At 45.7% G+C, this 6,765-nt stretch overlaps 1 pseudogene; it reads left to right on the top strand.

Moving 5' to 3' along the window:
* Nucleotides 1–4,113: 4,113 nt before the first annotated feature.
* LOC142445117 (tubulin alpha-1C chain pseudogene) lies at nt 4,114–5,674 on the top strand (annotated as a pseudogene).
* Nucleotides 5,675–6,765: the final 1,091 nt, after the last annotated feature.

The following is a 6,765-nucleotide window of genomic DNA, read 5'->3' as shown; positions in this document are numbered from 1 at the left end:
TGGTCCCGAAGGGATCAATTATCAGGCATCAAAGAACAAAAAATCATATCATTGGCTGCACACCTCCATGATACCATCGCCGAAGACAAACGGGTACATAAGCAAATGTGGCGAAGAAAGCTGATGGTGCTTGGCTATCAAAAGAGAGTGTCTGGGGTGTTAAAGGCTTGAAGGTGAACAAGCGGCCATCTAGCTCAGAAGCAATAAAGCCCACATGGAAGAAGCACACCAGCCTGTGCGATCATGAGGTGCCAAAGGGACCAGGTATAAGGAATCATGCAAAAAATATATATATATATACCATAGTGAATGAAGGGGGAAGTGCAGAGTGGAGACCCAAAGCCCATTTGTCGGCCACTGGAGATCCCCTCACAGAGGGGTTTAGGAGAGGAGATGAGTCAGTCAGGGTGCGATGTAGTACCGATGAAGAACACAGCTTTCCCCCAGATCTGAATGCTTCCTCCCACCAACTATCATGATCCGAATTCTACCTTGCAGGACTGGATAGGGCAGAGGTTGTACACTGGTGCATATGGGAGCTGGAGGCACAGGGAATTCAGGGTGGACGATACCTTCAGGACCAGGGGTGTGAGGGGTGATGCTGGGAGAGTGGAGGGTGAGTGGGTTGGAAAGGGGGAACTGATTACAAGGATCCACATGTGACCTCCTTCCTGGGAGATGGATGGCAGAGAAGTGGGGGAAGGGAGATGACTCCGGATAGGGCAAGATATAACAAAATAGCAATCTATAAATTATCAAGGGCTTATGAGGGAGGGTGGGGGAAGAGGACCTGATGCAGAGGGCTTGAGTGGAGAGCAAATGCTTTGAAAATGATTAGGGCAAAGAATGTACGGATGTGCTTTATACAATTGATGTATGTATATGTATGGATTGTGATAAGAGTTGTATGAGCCCCTAATAAAATGTAAAAAAAAAGGACATCCAGTCCATAAAACTGTTATTCAAATTTATGCACCAGCCACTAAATCTAATGATGAATAAATTGAAGAATCTTGCCAATGTGTTTAATTTTAAAACAATCAAATACGCAATCAAGATCCATTGATAATTATTGGAAATTGGAATGCAAAAATTGGAAACAAAGAGACAGGAACAGTGGTTGGAAATATGGCCTTTGTGATAGAAACAAAGATGGAGATCTCATGATAGAATTTTGCAAGACTGACTTATTTACAATTGCCCTTTTTTCAATGATACACATGGGATTGTCAAGATGGAATACACAGAAACCAAACTGACTACATCTTTGGGATGAGACAATGAAGAAGCTCGGCATCAGCAGCTGAAACCAGGCCAGGTGAAGACTGTGGAGCTGTGGAGCAGATCATCAACTGCTCACATGCAAGTGCAAAATGAAGCAGAAGAAAATGAAAAGAAGTTCATGGGAGCCAAAATACAAGCTTGAGTCTATCTCACCTGATTTTCAAAAACAGATTTGACTCTTTCAACACGAATGAGAGAAAGCCTGAGGAGCTGTGGGATGCGGTCAAGCATATCATACATGGAGAAAGCAAACGGTCGTTAAAAAGTGAAGAAAGATCAGGAGAGAAGGAGGCAGTGGAAGGGAGTGGTGAGCAAACAACGCCATAAACAGGGAAACAACTGGGGAATTAAAATCAACAATGAGGAGAACATAGAGATCCTGGGGGTGATGGAGCAACAGGAATTACTAAGAGGCGGAAGAAGGGTGAGCATGATGGTGGGGCAGGCGAAGGTAAAAGGAAACAGAGGAAAGATCTAGGAAGCAAAGCTATGGATAGAGGTATAAACACAAGCAATACACTGAGGTAGTGGACAGACTTCTGGCCTCTGCTCATGTCCTCTCTCAACGCAAGAACACTTTGTTCTAACAACCTGACATTCTGTGATGCTCACCCTCCCGACACAATTGCTGAAGACCAAATGGATGCATAAGCAAATGTGAAGAAAGCTGATAGTGCCTGGCTATTAAAAGATAGTGTGTCTGGGGTCAAGGCTTGGAGCTAAACAAACAGCTATCTAGCAGAGACACAACAAGCCCACATGGAAGAAGCACAATAGTCTGTGTGATCACGAGGTGTCAATGGGATCGGGTAACAGGCATCAGAAGACCCAGAACAAACAAACAAACAAAAAACATATTGTTGAGAATGAGGTGGTTTGGAGCAGAGACCCCAAATCCATCTGTAGACAAGGGTCACAAGGAAGAGATGAGTCAACCAGGGCACAGTATAGCACCGATGAAACACACAATATTCTTCTGGTTCCTTGAGGCTTCCTCACCCCCAGCTAACATGACCCCAGTCCTGCCTCTTACTGCGGGCTAGACTGGAGCATGTGCACAGGTACAAACAGAAGATAAGAATTTATGACACTTGGAATCTAAAAAAAGGAGTGGGAGCAGCGATACCAGGAGTGAGGTAGTTAGTTTATTGTGCCAATAATAATTGGTCAATAAACACATGTGGGGTTAATTGAAAGGCAGAGGGATAAATGACTCAGTGAGCCTCACTTTTTGAGTTCTCTGGTCGCTTACTTTGTGATGGTTGGACCAGGGTGCAGCTATCTGAGCCAGTTCCCTGCTTCAGCTGGCAAGGCTCACTTCCTGCAAGACCTCCCTGAGAAGCCACACGGACTTATCCTGATGCAGCTCTGGGTGCCGGAGCAGCCGTGTGGAGACCCCTGCCAGCGCTGAGATGCTTATACATTCAATGACTTGGCTTTCCTCCTGCAGTTGGCATCATTGTGTTTGTTTTGTGAGATGGAGGAGGATTTTGTGGCTTGGTGTTGGACATATAGGTTAATGTTGGACTTATGGGCTTGGGCAGCACTGGGTTGGGATGTTTTCTTGATGCACACTTAACCTTTATAGAAAAGGTTAAGCGAGTTTCTGAGGATTTGTTTCTCTAATGTACCCAGACTAGCACAAGGAGGGTAGGGGAAAGGTGTGAAGAGGAGGGAGGAAGAGGAAACTGATCAACACATAACACACACACACACACACACACACACACACACCCAGGGGGACAAACAACAGAAACCATGGGGAAAGGGAAACAGTGGTCAGTGTAATATATGAAAATAATAATAATTTGTAATTTATCAAGAGGTCATGGGGGACAGAGAGAGGATCTGATACTAAGGGCTCAATAGAAAGTAAATGTTTACAAAATGATGATGGCAACATCTGTATAAACATGCTTGACACAGTTGATGTATGGATTGTTATAGGAGCCCCCTAATGAAACGATCTTTTAATAATAAAAAAAATCTAGGAAATCAGCTTCTGGAGAACTCCCCCTATTTAAAATTGAGGGACGGGAGGAAAGGGGTCACTAAACAGTGCTTGGGAGAGCTGAGTATAGAAAATCAAAGGCATCAATCTGACCAATCTGAACAGTTAAAACTTTGTCAGTAGATTCCCCCCTGTGATGCAGGCTGGACCCAGTCTGGTTTCCAAAATTTTCTGTATTTTTGGTTTGTAGTGTCATTGTTTTTTGTTCATATTAAGGTGTATCTCAGAGGTTTCATGTCATTGGAAGTTACCCTTTTGACGTTGTGTTACGTTTTTCCGTTTTTCAGTATTTGAACCCCAGGATTGATGAAACTATAGGGACAGCAAATAGAATGAGGGTTTTGTGGGGGAGGGGGCTCAAGAGTGGTGGGGGGTAAAAGGAAGACGATGTCAAGGCGTCCATGTAGAAAAAGAATATCTGGAAACAGATGGTGCTAGCAATTGTATAATTCTACTTGAGGCGTTTAAACTATGGGATGATTTTTTTTAAAAAAGATCAAAGTGGATGTCAGAAGAGACTCTGAGACTCTTGCTTTTAATTTCAGAGTAGCTGAAGCACATGGAAGAAATGATATTAAAGAGCTGAACAGAAATTTCCAGGAGCAGCTCAAGAAGGCAAAGTCAAATATTATAGTGAAATGAATGTGCCAAGACCTAGGGCGAGAAGGCCAAAAAGGAAGAAGATGGTCAGTGTATCTTAAACTGAAAGAACTAAAGAAAAAAATCCAGGCTCAAATTTCAATACTGAAAGATTCTATGGGCAAAATATTGAATGATGAAGGATGCATCAAAAGAAGATGGGGACTTCTCCCCCGGGCTCCTTGGTAGTCTGTCAGCGGGAGGCTCCTGTCGTCGTCCTTTCTTCTCCTCTCGCCCCACGAAGCCGTACGAGCCCCAGCATGCGTGAGTGCATCTCCATCCACGTCGGCCAGGCCGGTGTCCAGATCGGCAATGCCTGCTGGGAGCTCTACTGTCTGGAACACGGCATCCAACCCGATGGCCAGATGCCCAGTGACAAGACCATTGGGGGAGGAGATGACTCCTTCAACACCTTCTTCAGTGAGACGGGCGCGGGCAAGCATGTGCCCAGGGCAGTGTTCGTAGACCTGGAGCCTACAGTCATTGATGAAGTTCGCACTGGCACCTACCGCCAGCTCTTCCACCCTGAGCAGCTCATCACGGGCAAGGAGGATGCTGCCAACAACTATGCCCGTGGGCACTACACCATCGGCAAGGAGATCATCGACCTGGTCCTGGACAGAATCCGCAAGCTGGCTGACCAGTGCACAGGCCTCCAGGGCTTCTTGGTTTTCCACAGCTTCGGTGGGGGCACCGGTTCCGGGTTCACATCCCTGCTGATGGAGCGCCTCTCAGTTGATTATGGCAAAAAGTCCAAGTTGGAGTTCTCCATCTACCCTGCCCCCCAGGTGCCCACAGCTGTAGTTGAGCCCTACAACTCCATTCTCACCACCCACACCACCCTGGAGCACTCAGATTGTGCCTTCATGGTAGACAATGAAGCCATCTACGACATCTGTCGCAGGAACCTCGATATCGAGCGCCCAACCTACACCAACCTTAACCGCCTGATTAGCCAGATCGTGTCCTCCATCACTGCTTCCCTCAGATTTGATGGTGCCCTGAATGTAGATCTGACAGAATTCCAGACTAACCTGGTGCCCTACCCCCGCATCCACTTCCCTCTGGCCACATACGCCCCTGTCATCTCTGCTGAGAAAGCTTACCATGAACAGCTTACTGTAGCAGAGATCACCAATGCTTGCTTTGAGCCAGCTAACCAGATGGTGAAATGTGACCCCCGCCATGGGAAATACATGGCCTGCTGCCTGTTGTACCGTGGTGACGTGGTTCCCAAAGATGTCAATGCTGCCATTGCCACCATCAAGACCAAGCGCAGCATCCAGTTTGTAGATTGGTGTCCCACTGGCTTCAAGGTTGGCATTAATTATCAGCCTCCCACTGTGGTCCCTGGTGGAGACCTGGCCAAGGTGCAGCGAGCTGTGTGCATGTTGAGCAACACCACAGCCGTTGCTGAGGCCTGGGCTCGCCTGGACCACAAGTTTGACCTGATGTACGCCAAGCGTGCCTTTGTCCACTGGTACGTGGGTGAGGGGATGGAGGAAGGAGAGTTCTCTGAGGCCCGGGAGGACATGGCTGCCCTGGAGAAGGACTATGAGGAGGTGGGAGCTGATAGTGCAGATGGAGAGGATGAGGGTGAAGAGTATTAACCTGTCGCATTGTACACTCCGTTGTCTTGGGACTTTTATATCTGTTGTCCTGTAAAACTGTCCTGTGACCCCTAACTGTCAATAAAAGTGTTTTCTTTTTAAATGTCAAAAAAGAAAAGAAAAGAAAGAAGATGGGAAGAAGACGCAGTCACTGTTCCAAAAGGAATTAGTTGATATCAAGAAGTAGCATCAGATAATTAACCAATGAAAGACTAAGTCCAAGCTGCACTGAAGACTCTAGAAACTGATGAAATATCAATTTCAATATTCCACCATGCTGATGAAGCACTGGAAGCACTCACTCATCTATGCCAAGAAATTTAGAAGACAGTCTCTTGGCCACCTGGCTAGAAAGATCTGTATTTGTACCCTTTCCAAATAAAATGTGGAAATTATAGAACAATATCTTTAACGTCACATCCAAGTAGAATTTTGCTGATAATCACCCAACAAAAGTTGTAGAAATACATGGGACAGGGAGCTGCCAGAAATGTAAGCTGATTTCAGAGGAGATGTGAAACAATGAATACCATGGCTGATGTGAGATATATCTTGACTAAAAGCAGGAAATACCAGAAAGATGTTTGCTTATGTTTTGTTGGCTGTGCAAAGGCATTCGACTGTGGAACCGTAACAAACTACGGAGAACCTCGAGAAGAATGAGGATTCCAGAATGCTTCAGTGTGCTGTGCAGAACTTGGGCATGGATCAAGAGGCAGCTGTACAAACGCAAGAAGAGAGTCCTACGTAGTTTAAAAATCAGGAAAGGTGTACATCAGGGTCGTATTCTCACACCAGACTTGTTCAATCTGTGCTGAGCACGTCATCAGAGATGCTGGATTACATAAAGAAGGGTGCAGCATCAGGAAGGGAGGACGGCTTATTAACAACCCGCAATATGCAGATGACACAACCTTGCTTGCTGAAGGTGAGGGCTTGAAGCACTTGCTGATGAAGATCAAGGATTACAGCCTTCTTTGTGGGTTACAACTCAATGAAAAGAAGACCAAAACCCTCACAATTGGACCAACGATAAATGAAAAGATGGAGTTGTCAAAGGTTTTTTGTTAATCATTTTGTTGGGGGCTCGTACAACTCTTATCACAATCCATCCATCCATCCATCCATCCATCCATCCATCCATCCATTGTGTCAAGCACATTTGTACACTTGTTGCCATCATCATTCTCAAAACATTTGCTTTCTACTTGAGCTCCTCAT

Source organism: Tenrec ecaudatus, chromosome 4, assembly GCF_050624435.1.
Source record: "Tenrec ecaudatus isolate mTenEca1 chromosome 4, mTenEca1.hap1, whole genome shotgun sequence".
In the NCBI taxonomy this organism is placed as follows: Eukaryota; Metazoa; Chordata; class Mammalia; order Afrosoricida; family Tenrecidae; genus Tenrec; species Tenrec ecaudatus.
This window is presented reverse-complemented; position numbering and strand designations above follow the sequence as displayed.